The following is a 16,974-nucleotide window of genomic DNA, read 5'->3' on the forward strand; positions in this document are numbered from 1 at the left end:
CCAGTGCACTGTGTTTCCTCAAAAAAGTGGCTAATGGAATGAATGAGTATGCATGAATCCTTGATGAGGGGAGCATGGATTCATTCAAAAACATTTTATTTACATGATAAAATTAATTCAGTTTGTATACAGTTCTATTAATTTTGGCAATGCATACAGTAATGTAACCACCAACATAAGAAAGACATAAAACAGTTTTATCATGTGTGTTTAGTCTTTAGTCATGTCCAACTCTTTGTGACCCCATGGACTGTAACCTGCCAGACTCCTCTATCCATGGGATTCTCCAGGCAAGAATATTGGAATGAGTTGCCATTTCCTTTTCCAAGTTTTATCATACTTTCCTTCTAAATTTATCTAATAAGTATCAATAATCAAGTATTGGGTAAGTATCCAGTTATGAGTTGGTGAGTAAAGAAGAGATGACCTCTCACAATGTAGCACTGTAACTGACAGTTTGTTCACAATCCTACATTAACTAGATGGCAAAAAGTTTTAAAATTTCACAATTCCAAATAGGTGAGAAGTAAAACTGGATGTTTATTAGTAATCTCAATATTTTAAGATTTTTCTTTCAAATTTTATCAAAAAATATTAAGTTCTTTCAAGCTAATTATCAACGTCTCTGACTTCTGCTATAGGTAAGAATATCTATTGGAACCAGATACAAATATCTGGAACTGGTTACTGGGGCTTTCCAGACAACTGATATTTTTTCTATAAGAGTTTGTAATAGAGAAGAGAAAATGTTATGAGGAATAGAGGTAACTTTAAACCTAGGTTTTAAGAGTATCTGAAAATTCCCAAGGAAGATGGTAGCAATATTAAAGAGAGGATATGGGGTAGAAATGTAAGCACCTATCATAGCAACTCTCAATTATTCTCTCAAGAAGGTCTGCTTCTGGAATCATTAGTGTTATTGATGCTATATATCATGATCCAAGCTTTGTTCAATAACCTAAAGGCTGATGATCAGTTTACTTTCATTGGCACTTCTTCCCTCCCACATCATGACAGAAAACAGAATAAAGTTTCCATGCCTACAGTGACTACTGGGAGATAGGGAGAAGTGACTGAAAGGAGATAAAAGAGTTCCACTTTCTCCAATAAGATATAGAATGAAATAAATTGCCAATAGTGCAATTCCAATAGTTATGTATGGATGTGACAGTTGGACCATAAAGAAGGCTGAACACTGAAGAATTGACTGGTGGTGCTGGAGAAGACTATTGGACAGCAAGGAGATCAAACCAGTCAATCCTAAGGGAAATCAACCCTGAATATTCACTGTAAGGACTGATGCTGAAACTGAAGCTCCAATACTTTGGCCACCTGATGTGAAGAGCCAACTCATCGAAAAAGACATTGACGCTGTGAAAGACTGAGGTAGGAGGAGAAGGCGGTGACAGAAGATGAGATGGTTGGATGGCATCATAGACTCAACGGACGTGAGTTTGAGCAAATTCCAGGAGATGGAGGACAGGGAAGCCTGGTGTGCTGCAGTCAAGGGGGTTGCAAAGAGTCGGACACGACTTAGCAGCTGAACAACAACAAGCACAATCTACCACCTTCTCAAAAATCTTAATATCTACTTCTTTCAACATGCATACATTTTATGTCAGTTAAAACAGCCAGGTCAGCTGTACTAGATACTAGTCAAGCGAAGGAAGCTTCTAACTGGGAAAAACCCCGCCTGCATTTATTTTCATTGCCTCGCCCAACTTTGGAACAACAGAGCAGGACATATATACTGTGTCCTTTCAGTGCCAATTAAATGGCTAAACACTGATCAACGTGTGGATAACAAAGATCCATTAGAAGAATGTTAGTGGTGACTCTAGAACTTTTAGTCCTGTGCAAAATGTCTGCCAATATTTCAGGAGTTAAAAGATATATAAGCTATTTGCTGTTACCTTCTGTTACCATTTTCTTTACACCAGAAATAGGGCTTTTAATCTGAAAGACGGAAATCTCCCTTTCTCTCTGTCTCTGTACCTCTTGCTCTGTCTCCAATGTATATAGTATGTTTTTGATCTATCATCAAATATTTTTAAAATGTAGGAAATGGATTGTTGGATTATTAAATAAGTTTAAAGGCAAGTGTTTTAATTAAAGGTAAAGATAGAATTTATGTAACAGATGATGTAAAGGGTGGCATAACAAATGAAACAGAGGAAGTGGGAGAAACAGATTCTGTTTTGTAACCATCGGAAAAGTAATCTCTGATTTCTCTTGCCTTCTTCCTCTTCCATCTTTCCTAGTTCCAAAGATGTATTTCACATAGTTGCATTGTTCTTGGACAATCTATTTCCTACCCCTTTGAAAAAGTATCTAGTACTTTGATTAAACAGTTTTCAGTCCTCACATTCCCATATTTTCAACTCTGACAGTTTAATTTCCAGACTCAGAACTTTGCCAAATCAGAAAACGCCAGATTTGTGCATTGTCACAGGTAAAAATCAAAATGGTCTCAGTTATTTCCAAAGATTTTTTAGCTGCCTTTGGACATATTTAATATTATGACTCAAAAGATTGTTTCTTACAGCTTATGGCTGCAGTATGGGCTACCAATGCAATTAGTTCTTATAAACTTCCCAAGACAACAATAACAACCAACACTGTTATGACTACTGGTAATGACATCTTGCATTTATATGGAATCTTTTATTTGATCTGATTCCTAAATATTCTACAAGCCATATTCTTAGGTATCACTTCACCCATCTTCAGTATGCAGCCACCTTAGGGTAAAAACTAATAGCTGTTAACATAGCACTGGCCCACAAAATAACACATTAAGATGATTATTCTCTCTTTGAATCTAAGGGGATTTTATAATAATAGTAATCATAATAGCTGTGTCCTTTTAATGCTCATTTTCTTGCCCTACTCATAGACCAGAGGCATTATTCAGTAAAGAAAACACAAGGACTTCATTATAAAACACCTAAAGAATACCCTATGAAATTACCGGTCATCAAATCCAGTCATATCTCATATTTGTCCCTCCACTTCCACAACAGGGATAATGAACAACTTACTGCAATATAGGGGGACTTTTGTATCCAATTTTCATATAACTTTTTTAGCTTTCTACTCCTCTTTTACATATAGCTAAGTCTATTTCAAATACAATATTCACTTAACCCAAATCATGCAGAGTGGCTCCCTGTTATCTATCTCATCATATACAAGCTCTATCAATTTCCTTTCAAAATTGCCCATCCACCTTTCTCTTCTCCATTATTGTCATTGAATTTGACTATGTGTATTATCCTTTGCTTTAACCCATTCCCCATCACCTGGCCTTATTTTTTGTATCTTGTCTTTCTGCATTGGCTAATGCCTCCCATCCTCTGCCCACAAATGGCTTCTCCATCAATATAAGGACAACTCTAGACTCCAAGAATTCTTCCTTAATAAATAAACTCACCACTGGAACTATTCTTTAGCCTATATGGTGATACTTTCTCACAGTGTATCAGTATTGTCCCAAGACATCTAAGCTCATCATTCTCTAATTAATTTTTAGGTTTCCCCAATTAAGACTATGCTCTGCAAGGCCAAGGACATGCCCTCTTGTTTCTTTAACTCTAACAAAGCATCTCGACCCGTGCTGGGAAGCCAAGGAGTACTCAATAAATACTGATTCAAAAATTATATGATAGGTATACATCCAAGGAATATGAAGACAGAACAGACCTGTGGAGCACTCAGGCTAACCCAAACAGAACCACACGCTTACACAACTTAGAATCATACCTGTTTTTGGGGTGTGGGAGAGGGGAGACTGGGTCAAAGTTGGTATCATAGAAGAGCAAACAGACATCTTTGCAGATGGGTCATGAAGAAAGCATTTCTGTGCTGAGAAGCAGAGCCAAGCTTCCTGTCACTTTCAGTATAATGCAAAGAACATTGTGCTAATGGTAATTGTATATCCAATGAAGACTCAAATTGAAAGATGTGAAAGCCTAACACCCAAAGGCAAACATTTTTCTGTTTATAAAACTGCACCCTTCTGCAGTAACACAGAATCATAAAAAATTAAGAGGTAGAAGGAGTTTGAGGTCACACAGTTTAACCCTTTACTTGATGCATAAATTTCTGATATAATACAAAACTTGGCATAAGACTAAAGAAACTTGCACTATTTCAATCATCATCCTCACCAGTAGGTTCAGAAACAAAGAAATATAATAACTGGTATATTGAGACATATTACTGAGTACCCTATATGTGCAAATAATTGTACTAGAAACAGTAGGAAATGAAACAGTTCACAAATGGATGAGAAATAATCTTTGCCCTCAAAAGAGGTAGGAAGGTATAAGCCTGCAGAAAAAAATCCACAAGACAAAAATGAAAGAAATATTAAGTATGGGACTGGTATAGAAGTTATCATTCTATGTTTTAAATTAGAAAACAATGAATCATTGACAAAAGACTGTCATATTTGACATATTTGACAAAAGACTGTCAAATATCTAAGAACAGTTAGTATCATTTCATGATCAAGCCCCATCTCAGCTCATCCACTGTCATGATCTTACCTGTCAAATTAATGAAGAATGCACCAACCAACCAAGCAAGTAAACAAATAACCAACCAGCCAAGGAAGTTACACCTCTTCCTTAGTGACAGAAATGATGAATATCAAAATGTAATATCCACTAGATACTAAGGTACACAAGGTTGGTAACTAAGTTTACTCAGCTTCAGGCTGTTACAACAAGACAAAATACCAGAGACTAGATGGCTTATAAATGACAAAAGTTTATTTTCCGCAGTTCTAGAGACTAGAAGTTCAAAATCAGTATGCCAGCATGAATTGGCTGAAGGCCCTCGTCCAGACCATAGTCTTCTCCTTAAATCCTCATATTAAGGAAGGGACAAGGAATCTGTCTAAGGGTTTCTGTCATAAAAGAACAAATTCCATCCTCCCAAAGGCCCCCACTACAAATGCCATTCACCTTTGTGAATTAGGATTTCAACCTGAGGATTTGGGAGACACAAACAATCACTCTATAGCAGGAACCATAGGCAGCTTTTATTTGTATGCTTAAACTAGTTAGTTAGACCTAGCAACATATCTAATATCTGGTACATAGAAGGACTCAGTAAATACTCATAGAATCTTGAACCATATGATGAGAGGGAAGTGAGTATGAAAGAAAGTAATAACATTCTGCCTTCATAAGTGACTTCAGACAGGATGCATATTTTAAAAAGTGAGAAATGGATATCAAAAAGCTTCTAATATTTGAAGGATTGTTTAGAGTTGGACCATAAAGAAGGCTGAGCACTGAAGAATTGATGCTCTTGAAATGTGGTGCTAGAAAAGACTCTTGAGAGTCCCTTGGACAGCAAGGAGATCAAACCGGTCAATCCTAAAGGAAATTAACTCTGAATATTAATTGGAAGGACTGATGCTGAAGCTGAAACTCCAATCCTTTGGCCACCTGATTCAAAGAGCCGACTCATTGGAAAAGATTAAATCTTTCTGATACTGGGAAAGACAAGGCAGAGAAGAAGCGGGTGATATAGAGAATGAGATGGTTAGATGGCATCATGCGACTCAATGGATGTGAGTTTGAGCAAACTCCGGGAGATAGTGACGGACAGGGAAGCCTGGAGTGCTCTGTGGTACACGGGGTTGCAACGAGTTGGACAAGACTTAGCAACCAAACAACAACAAGGTTAGATATCAGGTCTACATATATTTCTATTTATCCCTAATATAGCTGATTTCACTTAATTTTTTTTTTAATTTTTGAAATTTTGTTGTTTTGTGAATGCTGTTTTCCAAAGTAAAATCTCACTGGAAACTCAAGTTATACAAAATAATAAAAGCAAAGTTGGCAAAAGCTGAAGCTTTTCTTATTAAGAAACAGCTTTAGAAGTAGTTTACACATGCTAGAAATCATTGGGATAAGGTTTAAAAGCCACTGCCCTGAAAGATTCAAGAAGTACATTGCAGTTCTAAGGTATAATGTCTGTATACTTACCTGTGTTGTAGCTTTGTATGTAACACTGATTATAAGAAAGAATTGTAATTCCAAAGATTGACATTTCTGAATTGTGGTATGCCTCAGAGATTTGGGATTAGGAAATGTTTGGTTCTCACATTTCGTAAGTGACAAAGGAACCTTTCCAAAATCAAAGGAGAGATATCTTACCTTCTGATTGATGTTAATAGGAATCCACATACTATAAAGATTATAAATACATAAGGCAGCCATGATATAGCCCTCGTGAGGTTCAACAATTGTAAAATAGGTTTGGAAGTTTTCACAATGTGGCCAAAGAGGGTTTGTGTGTATTTTATAAGGTGAAAAGTGAAAGTGAAAGTCACTCAGCCCTCTCTCTTTGCCACCCCATGGACTATACAGTCCACAGAATTATACAGTGGGTAGCCTTCCTCTTCTCCAGGGGATCTTCCCAACGCAGGGATAGAACCCAGGTCTCCCGCATTGCAGGCAGATTCTTTACCAGCTGAGCCACAAGCAAAGCCCAAGGATACTGGAGTCGGTAACCTATCCCTTCTCCAGAGGATCCTCCCGACCCAGGAAAGGAACTGGGGTCTCCTGCATTGCAGGCAGATTCTTCACCAACTCAGCTATCAGAGCAAGATCCAATAATGTGAAATACAACATTATGAAAAAGATCAGAAGCAAGTATATATAAAAGAGGAATGTTTTAAAAAGTAATTTCTTCAGAATTATCTGGGAATTAGAAGTATAATAGATCTTATGGAAGGGTTTTATAAAAATTCATCTCTCAGAGAGAAAAAAAGGGGAATTGTGGTAATAATTTTATCACTTTTTTTTATGGCCTAGATGATCTCATATTCAAAATAACTATAAGCAGTCACCCATTTATTCAGCAGGTAGCTACTGAGCACCTATTATGTGAAACCTGTATCCTAGCTTTTTATAGGAATGCAGAGTTTGATAAATGCTGACTTGTAGATTTCACAATCCAGATAGAGAGACTAATGCTTCCATCACACAGCTGCTAGGATACAAGGCAAATCACACTAAATTTTATCAGAGATATTGGAGCTAAGTCAATAGAGAATTCTGAAAGTAGGAATGAGGAGTTTAGATTTTGCATGACAAAACAGTGAAAGCAGGGTAAGCATGTGGTGATCTCTTTCTGATAGTCCTATGTATATGTGTGTGTTTATGTGGACTTGCACATACTTATGCACACACACACATACATGCAAAATGGCAGACATTAAAGTAGGTAGATCAGTTAGGAGGCTGTTCTAAATGTGGGCCTTATTATCTAAACCAGGGAAATGATAGGGTGCGAAGTACAGGATGAAATAGGGGCACATACTACAGAAAAGAATCTGCCTGCAATGTAGGAGACCCAGGTTCAATCCCTGGGTCAGGAAGATCCCCTGGAGAAGGGCATGGCAACCCACTCCAGTATTCTTGCCTGGAGAATTCCAAGGACAGAGGAGCCTGGCAGACTAGAGTCCATGGGGTCCAAAGAGTCGGACTCGACTGAGCAACTAACACTTTCACTTTCACTATGAGTGCTAGAAAGGATTAGGGTAAGTGCAGGTAAGGAATATTCTCCTTCCCTACAGAAGGCTACCACTGAAGAAGGAACATATTCTTATCACCTGGGAGCCCAAGATAAACCAAATCTATCTTCTGACTGTCTATTTTAGCCTTCAAGACAGATAATAACAAAAATTTTAAATGATGAATAAAAAGACATTAAGGGGGTATTTTTGGATAACACTGCAAGCTCTTTCTTGGTAAAACCTCCTACCCGAAGCTCCTTCAAATGCAATCTGGTCTTACAGTCTTTGATTTCCATCCTCCTCCTCCTGAAGCAATCTGAACACTTGGAGTTTTGTCAAATTGAGTTTTAACGACTTCATAGTGCCACAAAAAGATGTTGCATTTCAGTAAGGGTCTCAGATCATCAAGTTTTAAAACTTTCTTAAACAATTGCCTTTTGACAGCAGTGGCCTCTTCCCATTTTCTGAAGAATGACCTCTGTGATTGTATCACAGTTTAAATTTCTCCAGAAGTAAAGAATCTGCCACAATGTGGGAGATCTGGGTTTAATCCCTGGGTTGGGAAGACCCCCTGGAGGACAGCCTGGCTACCCACTCCAGTATTCTTGCCTGGAGAATCCTATGGATGGAGGAGACTGGTGGGCTACAGCCCATGGGGTTGCGAAGAGTCAGACACGACTGAATGACTAAGCACACACATAGTCAAACAAGTTGAAAACAAAGACATAAACCAAGACTTCTTCCTGCCTGCTCCTGCTCCTTCAGGCGGCAACCTCGATTCCCACAAACAACAAAAACCCTTGCAGGACATCTCTTGGAAACAGATTCATCTGCAAGCACTTCCTCACTCAACTCTTCAGCTCAGCAAACAAACACACTAGTGAGAGCACTGGGGTGCAAACTTCTGTCCTCAGCCACTTCCCCGGGGAAATCCCTGTCTACACTTGATACCTGAGCACCAGAAGATAAATTTCAGTAGATGGAGGTGCTTAGAGAGGAAACAATTGATCAGATGGACATGCTTGACGGTCCCCAAGGATATCAATGTCAGAAAAAATGTGATCAAATTGTACCTAACCAATTGCTACTAGAAAAGCGCACTTCTGACTCCACGGTCTCTTTTGAAGTTTTTTTTAAATAACATGCTTGCACCTGACCAAAAAAATAGTATCTGTTTTAAGTATACTTAATATATTTATAACAGCACTATTATCAAATGTTTGGGCTCAGAATTCAAGGTATGTATTAATTTTCAGTCAATCTTTTTTTTCTCATATGACAAATATTTTTTAAGATTATAGCCATATACTTAGTCTCCAGGACATTAGAGGGGCTATATATAATAAACATATGTCAGAAACCATGTTTTTGCTAAGGACATATCCCTGGGTTCAATGGACATAGTCCCTACCCTTGAGGAATTCAGAGCTCACATGAAGTAGGGGACACACATTAAACAAATAACTATTTGATTGAACACATGATTACGAGGATGATAAGGGAAAGATGGGCAACAAACAAGATGCTATGAGAATGTATTACTAGAACTTGGAAACATGAAGATTTGGATGTTTAGATTTCTTGTCCCAGATACTGTGTATCATACTTTCTCTTAAGAGAGCATTAGACATGATACTGAGTTCAGTATCTGTCATAGTTAAGAAAAGAGCTGCTCCATAGGGAAGACTTCTGGAAGGGTGAAGAACATGGGTGGTGAAAGTTGGAAACACTTTTGGCTGTTATAGGAAAGAATGGTCACAAAATATCTTAGAGTGTAATAAGTTAATCACCCTCAACAAGGGTTGAGGAAATGAAGGAGAAGAAACAAATATAAGATATGACAAGATGTGATGACCAACAGTTTTATGGGCTAATCCCTTTGGTACTTAAAAATGTTATATGTTTTTGTTACTAAATTATGCTCTGGTATATGCTGGCAAAGCAACCAGCACAATAAAATGCATAACTATTATGACTATTATTACTATAAATACCTTTAAAGATCTGAACAGAGAATAATGTGTTGATGTGGTGCTTTGTGGTATGTTAAACGTCTACTAATTACTTGTTACCCCAATGTTGGTTGCATCCTAAAGATGGGTGGAGTGATTCTATCAATAATGATTTATAGAGTATTAAAATATTAAGAGATTTTTTTCCCACACAAAAGACAGCAAATGGGTGCTGCTGAAAATTAGAACAGTCTGGCTCTCCTGCCAAGGCAGGAGATGCAGGTTTGATATCTGGGCTGGGAAGATCGCCTACAGGAGGAAATGACAAGCCACTCCAGTATTCTTGCTGGGAAATCCCATAGATAGAGGAGCTTGGCAAGCTACAGTCCATGGGGTCGAAAGAGTCGGACCTGATAGCATGCACCCCCACCAAAAAAAAAGATAAACTTTATAGTGTTTTATACTTAAAATAATTAAGTTCTTTGTCTGACATTTATATAGAAGTTTCCCAGTTAGTCTTTCATTCAGTTATAACTTAACTGTAAAAATAAGAACACTGTCCAATAATTCAAGTACCCTTATTTGAATCATTATTTTTAAACTTCTTTGATAACTCCCTTCAGCAGAGCTGTGCCAAAGCAGTAACAATGGACAGATTTCCAACCCAAAGTGAAAGGTGCTATTCAACATGTAGTTTACCTGTTGTTAGCCTCAAATACAAACAGTGATGCAAGGGACCCTGATAATGAGTTTTGAACGGACACAATTATTGTTAAAATGCTTGATTTAATGTCTACATAGAAAGCTTATCTCTGTAATGATTTACAACATCCCACATGCATCTCCTCAGCTCCCTGAGCATGCCCATCATTCACAGAATCAAAACCTCTTGCAAATAGTATTTCATAATGATAATATAAGTATAACTGATGCAAAGTAAAGGTTTTACCATAGTTTTAAATACCTGGAATTTGTACTGCCCCCTTACTTCCACAAAGCACTGTCAGACAAACTATTTTTACTACTCATTACAATGTTCTGAGGCAGATAGCCACTGTCGTTCATACACCAGACTCACAAACTCATAGCTACTGTGAACCAAGACTGTAATTTTCTGTCTGTGCATCTGCTTTCCTAAAGAGAAGGAAAGAATACAGAATGGGGAAAAGACAACCTCTTCAATAAATGACATTGGGAAAACTGGACATTTACATGCAAAAGAATCAAACTGAACTGCTTTCTCACACCATATACAAAAGCAAACTCAAGATCGATTGCAGGTGTAAATGAAGGATCTGAAACTATAAAATTCCTGGGGAAAAGTGTGCAGTACACACTGTGACACTGGTTTTAATAGTATTTTTTTTAGATATGTCTCTTCAAGCAAGGGGGAAAAAAGCAAAAATAAACAAATGGAACTATAGAAAACTAAAAAGCTTTTGCACAGCAAAGGAAACTATTACCAAAATGAAAAGTCCTTCTAACAAATGGGAGAAGATATTTGGAAACAATATCTGATGAGGGGTTAATATCCAAAATATGCAAATAGCTCATACAGATCAATATCAGAAAACCAAACAACCCAGTTGAAAAATGGGCAGAGGGCCTGAATAGGAATTTTTTCCAAAAAAGACATACAGATGGCCAACAGACACCTAAAGATACTCAACAACCCTCATCATCAGCGAAATACCAGCCAATACTATGAGATATCACCTTACACTTGTTAGAACGGCTATTATCAAAAAGACAACAAATACAAATGTGAACGAGGATGTGGAGGAAAGAATTCATCTCATGCACTGTTGGTGGGGAGGTAAACTGGTGCAATCACTACTGAAAACAGTATGGAGGTTCCTCAAAAAGTTAAAAATAGAACTCCTGTGTATAAGTTCATGTGTGTGTGTGTGTGTGTGTGTGTGTACTCAGTCGCTTCAGTAGTGACTCTTTGTGACCTTATGGACTGTAGCCCTCCAGACTCCTCTGTCCATGGGATTGTCCAGGCAAGAATACTGGAGAGGGTTACCACGCCCTCCTCCAGGGGATCTTCCTGGTAGAACTCTCTAGCAATCCCACTTATGGGTATTTTTCGAACAAACAAACAAATATATGTCATTTGTGACAACAGATTAATCTACAGGGTATTATGCTAAGTGAAATAAATCAGACAAAGACTAATATTGCATCATTTCACTTGTATGTGGAATACAAGAAAAAACAAGTGAACAAACATAAAACAGAAATGGAATCACAGATGCAGAGAACAAATACATGGTTATCAGATGGGAGGAGGATGGGAGGTAGTCAGATGGGAGGAGGGCAGTGAGTGAAATAGGTAAGGGAAATTAAGATGTACAAATTTTCAGTTACAAAATAAATGAGTCATTATGATGAAATGTAAAACATGGGGAATACAATCAATGATAATGCAATATTACATACTATAATAATGCAATAGAAGAATACTGACAGATGGTTAACAGACTTATCATGGTGATAATTTTGTGATGTATAGAAATATCACATCACTATGTTGTACACCAGGTACTAATAGAATGTTGTAGGTCAATTATACTTCAACTTATAAACAAACCCAAAGGAAAAAAAACAGATCAGATTTGTAGGATCAAAGGCAGGGGAGTGGCATGAGGAAGAACTGGATGAAGGTAGTCAAAAGATACAAACTTACAGTTACATGATACATCTATACTAGGAATGAAATATACAACATGCCTGGTATAATTAACAATGCTATATGTCACCTATGAACTGTTGTTAAAGAGAATAAATCCTAAGAGTTGCCATCATAGGAAAATATTTTTAATTTTTTTCTTTTATTTTGTATCTATATGAGATGATGGATGTTCACTAAAAGTATTGCACTAATCATTTCATGATGTATATAAAGTTAAATCATTACGCTGTACATCTTAAGGTCATACAGAGCTGTATGTTAGTTGTATCTTAAATAAAACAGGAAGAAAACAAAACAGATTTGTAAATCCTACCACAGACTTTTCAAATGAAAATCTCCTTGTGTGGGACACAAGATTCTGAATTTGTGTAAAGTTCCTCAGGTGTGTATTTTAGTCTATCCAGTTCATTTCAGTTCAGTTATTGATCAGTCAAGTCTGACTTTTTGCAACCCTGTAAACTACAGCATGCCATGCTTCCCTGTCCATCACCAACTCCTGGAGCTTGCTCCAACTCATGTCCATGAAGTTGGTGATGCCATCCAATCATCTCATCCTCTGTCATCTCCTATAGTCCATCCGGTGATTGCATTTAGGAACTATTGATGTGGAATAGTCATGGAGATAAGTTGAATATGTTACAAATTTTATAAAAATGAGTGGAACATGTGTTTCAGCTTCTGTGAGAATGGCCACCCTGCTTGGTACAGGCAGGCCCTGAATGTGTTTTGTTTGAAATTTCTTTTTATTTAAAGCAGCTGGAAATCATTTTCCCATGGAAATAGTCTGGTAGATACTAGTCAACTCTGAGAACATTCAATAAAATCTCTATAGCCAGTGATGTAGACAAATATCAATGCCATGAGTTACTACTTCAGTTATTCCTTGGGTTCTTTTCATAAAAGATATTTTATGCAAGTAAACAGATATACCATCATCTAGAAATCAATCGCTTCATTTATTTGTTCATTCAATTCTATTTGAAAATTATATGTCAATATATATATGTAACTTCATATATGTTAGGCATTGTGCAGGGCAGTAGAGATAAGACAGAAACAGTCTTTGTCCTCATGACCCCTGCAGTCTAACGGAAGAGTCGGCCATTAAAACAAGCAATTAGAATAAGTTACCTTAAGTGCTATGACAAAATGCTACAGAAATGCCTAGGGATGGCACCTGATTCTTTCAGCATAGTAGTTTCTGCATGTGTAAGGGGAGAGTAGGGGAAAAATTGGAGAAGACAAGAAAACTATGTAGAGCAAATCTTGCCTAATATCATTTTTAAACAGAAGGAGGAAAAGGGCAGTAAAGAATCACCTCGGGTTTTGTTGATGTTATCTGTCTGTTAATACAGATGCCTGAGTCCCCACGTTAAACACAGCTACTATGAGCTTTGGGAGGGGAGAGTTGAACCTGGTGAGGTCTATCTTTAAATATTCTAGCCATAAAATATAGAGCATATTTCTTGAGTTTTTCTTGTATATCAGGCTCTGTGCTCTACATTGGTAATACAAAGAGTTGAGGCTCAGACTTATTATCACACTGACTATTGTTGACTTACTGAGAGATCTATAGACAGACAAAGAACACTGGAAGGGGTAGGGCCCATAGTCACTATTAATCATAAGTATAACTGTTGGTCTCTGAATGTTTACAAGTTCAATACAGCAATACAGCACATCTTTTGATCAGTATTTCCCTTGGGTTTCAGAGTTTGCTTTCAGAACTGGACTTCAGACTGAGGTAAATGTGTGCTCTTGTTTGATTATTTTGAAATTGGGTGCTATCCACATGTGACATGTAGGGTAAGAATGCTTGAGTCCATAGGAGTAAAACTAAACTCCTAAGTGGATCTCATCTTTAAGGAAACCCACTAATTTAAAACAGAAAAACACACAACACAGTTGCATCCTACCCTTCCAGCTTGGCCATGCCTATTTGACTGCACAGGGAAGTCAGTTCACTTCACCATGACCACATGTTTATTGGGCAAGTGGCACAACATGAGATGCTACAAAATATGTACAGGTAAGACACTGACCTTCGAAATATTTTAATTTGGGGTAACAGAAGAGAGTATTAAATGGAAAATAAACATGCACAGGTGTCAGGAGAGTGTAATGTGTTAGTGAGGGCATATATTGGTTCAGGACTCATAAAACTGAGCCTTCCCAACTTTTTGGTTGGGTGATTTTGAGCAAATTACTCTACATTCTATAGCATAAGTTTTCTTTCCACTAAAATGGTGATAATGACAATACTGACTTTACTAGATAGAGTTCCTGACACCTTGTTAGCATTCAATTAATAAATGGTAGTTGCTGATTTTAGTATTAACAGTGTGACTATCTTTAGATTTTACTGAATTAACATTTCTAACTAAGGCATATGGAGGGGATTATAAAAGACAAAGACTAGAGGGGAAAAATATTCCTGATAATCATAGTAAGAAGAAAAATAAAGAAACATCAAAATAAGGACACATTTGAGAAAGGACAAGTTAGATACTGGGGTGGGGAAGGGAAATGGACATATAAGCAGAAAACAAGCATAGGATAGGGTACAATAATGATTGAGTCCTAATAGAAAAGTACCTTAAATACTAGTTAATATGAATAGGAGACATTCTGTAAGTCATAAGGCTTTGAGCAGGAGGGAAAACACTGGTCAGATATTCTTGTAGGATGCCAACTCTGAAAGAAATATGAAGATTGAACTTGAGAGAGTAGATAGTGGAATCTGGGAGACCCATTAGAAGATTGTAAAAGGTTAGAAGGCTCTGAAATCTACATCTTCATCATCAACATCCATAATTACAAGTGAATTTATCGAGCACTGCATATATCAACTAATTTAAATTTGAAAGCAATCCTGTGGTATGGTTTACTATATTCCTAGTTTACAGGTGAGAAAACCAAATTACAATGAGATTCAGCAATCTGCCCAAGATCACAGATGTAGTTAGTGGAAAGACAAGAATACATAAGCAGTTAACTCTAGAGCTTGCACTCTTTGATCTCCACATTACACTGAATCTTAGAGGAAAGAGTAGGAGAGAAGTAAAGGGTGATAGACTCAAGATGTCAGAACCAATATGACCAGGTAACTGAATTGGGTATGGAAATTAGGAAAAGAGGGATGTCAAAAATAACCCAGACATTTTGAGCTGGGGTAACTGGGATTTGGAGGTACCCTTAAAATATGACATTTGGCAGAACAGTTCCCTTTTTGATGAGGAGGTTTGAAGAATGTGCTGCAGGTATCTGTAGGGGCACCCAGGTAGATGTAAATGTGTAGCATTTGGAAGCATTCTGAAATAGAGATCTATGTGTTAGAAGACAGGAAAGAAGCAAAGGATATAGGTGGAGTACATCTGTGGGAAGGACAACAGACAGAAAGAAGAAATATGGACCTCAAAGAAACCAATCCAAAAATAATCTTGTAGAGCTGAGCTGAATCAATAGACTTTTGGTTCCCAGATGTCTTTTTCTGTTAGCCTTCCACATTACCTGAAACACCACCACTGCCTTTTAACCATGTAAAATCTATTCATCTACCATGATCTATCAAACATATATTGCAGTATTACATTTATTAAATTATAGAAAACGTTCATAGCATTTTTCCCCCTGTTTTAGTTGGTTTTCCTGTTAGTAAAAAGCTAGGGAGATGACCAAAATTATTACCTAATTAATAATTTACAGAGACTGGAAATTAAATAAGGGGCTCTTATAGGACTGGAAGAAGTACATAAAATATTTTCACTTGTTAATGAGCACTATCACCTTCATAAAGTGTATATTTGAAGCTTTATAGTGTTAGTCATCTGACCTCTTGATATTTGTTTTTTTCTCCTTTGGGAATCAAGCCCTATAAAAACAAAAGTGAAATCCTGTTCCTATAGAAAATATTCTTCAGTTGACAAGAGGGGCCAGAGACTCTGAGAGGGTTTATAATCTTACAGTAAAGTTTGAACATTCACATTTTTCCACTTCTCACTAAAATCCATTTGGAACCAGCATTCTTGAATATGTAGACATCTTTTACTATGCTATTCATATATATAGCATTTATCACTTCTAGACTAAAAAGTTCTACAAATTTAAAGTCTACCAAAGTGAAGAATCTTTCCATTTGTCCTAAAAATTATGTTTTTCAAATTTCTAGGGGTCCCATAATGCTGTTATATCATGCTCTATTAACAAATGGTATCCTCAACTAAGCACTTTATGTTTTGATCTCAAAGTAGGCTTCTGAGTCTCATTGTTCCTAGGCTGGGCTCCCATGTCTTTGATCCTTTAAATTACTTAATCTCCACCTTCTGTGGCTCTATTTTGCCATGTGCAGTTCAGCTGAAAAACAGCACTGTTATGTTGTGTTTAGTTTTGAATTCCCATCTGATGATACCATCTAATGATAGATGATTTTACTAACATCAAGTTCAGATGGTGTCAGCAGAAAATAAGATATAATGACTTCCAGTCCCCTGTTACACTCTCGTTGACCTCCTAGCTCCCCACACACATCCACACAGTGTGTTCAGTCATGTCCAACACCTTGAGACTCCGTGGACTCCAAGAGCCCACCAAGCTCTTCTGTCCATGGAACTTGCCAGGCAGGAATACTGTAATCAGTTGACATTTTCTATTTCTGGGAATTTTCCCGACCAAGGGATAGAACCTACTTGCATCTCTTTGTGTCTCCTGCACTGGCAGGCAAATTCGTACCACTGAGACACCATTTATACTTGCCTGTATTGGGTTTTACCTGTCCCCTCACTGAACTA

The 16,974-nt window shown here is 37.3% G+C and overlaps 1 protein-coding gene across 3 annotated transcripts in view; it reads right to left on the reverse strand.

The window, feature by feature from the left end:
- Window positions 1-16,974, reverse strand: part of LSAMP (limbic system associated membrane protein) — a 681,987-nt gene that overhangs the window by 392,643 nt on the left and 272,370 nt on the right. The window lies entirely within an intron of this gene.

Source organism: Odocoileus virginianus, chromosome 4 (assembly GCF_023699985.2).
Source record: "Odocoileus virginianus isolate 20LAN1187 ecotype Illinois chromosome 4, Ovbor_1.2, whole genome shotgun sequence".
NCBI classification, from domain to species: Eukaryota; Metazoa; Chordata; class Mammalia; order Artiodactyla; family Cervidae; genus Odocoileus; species Odocoileus virginianus.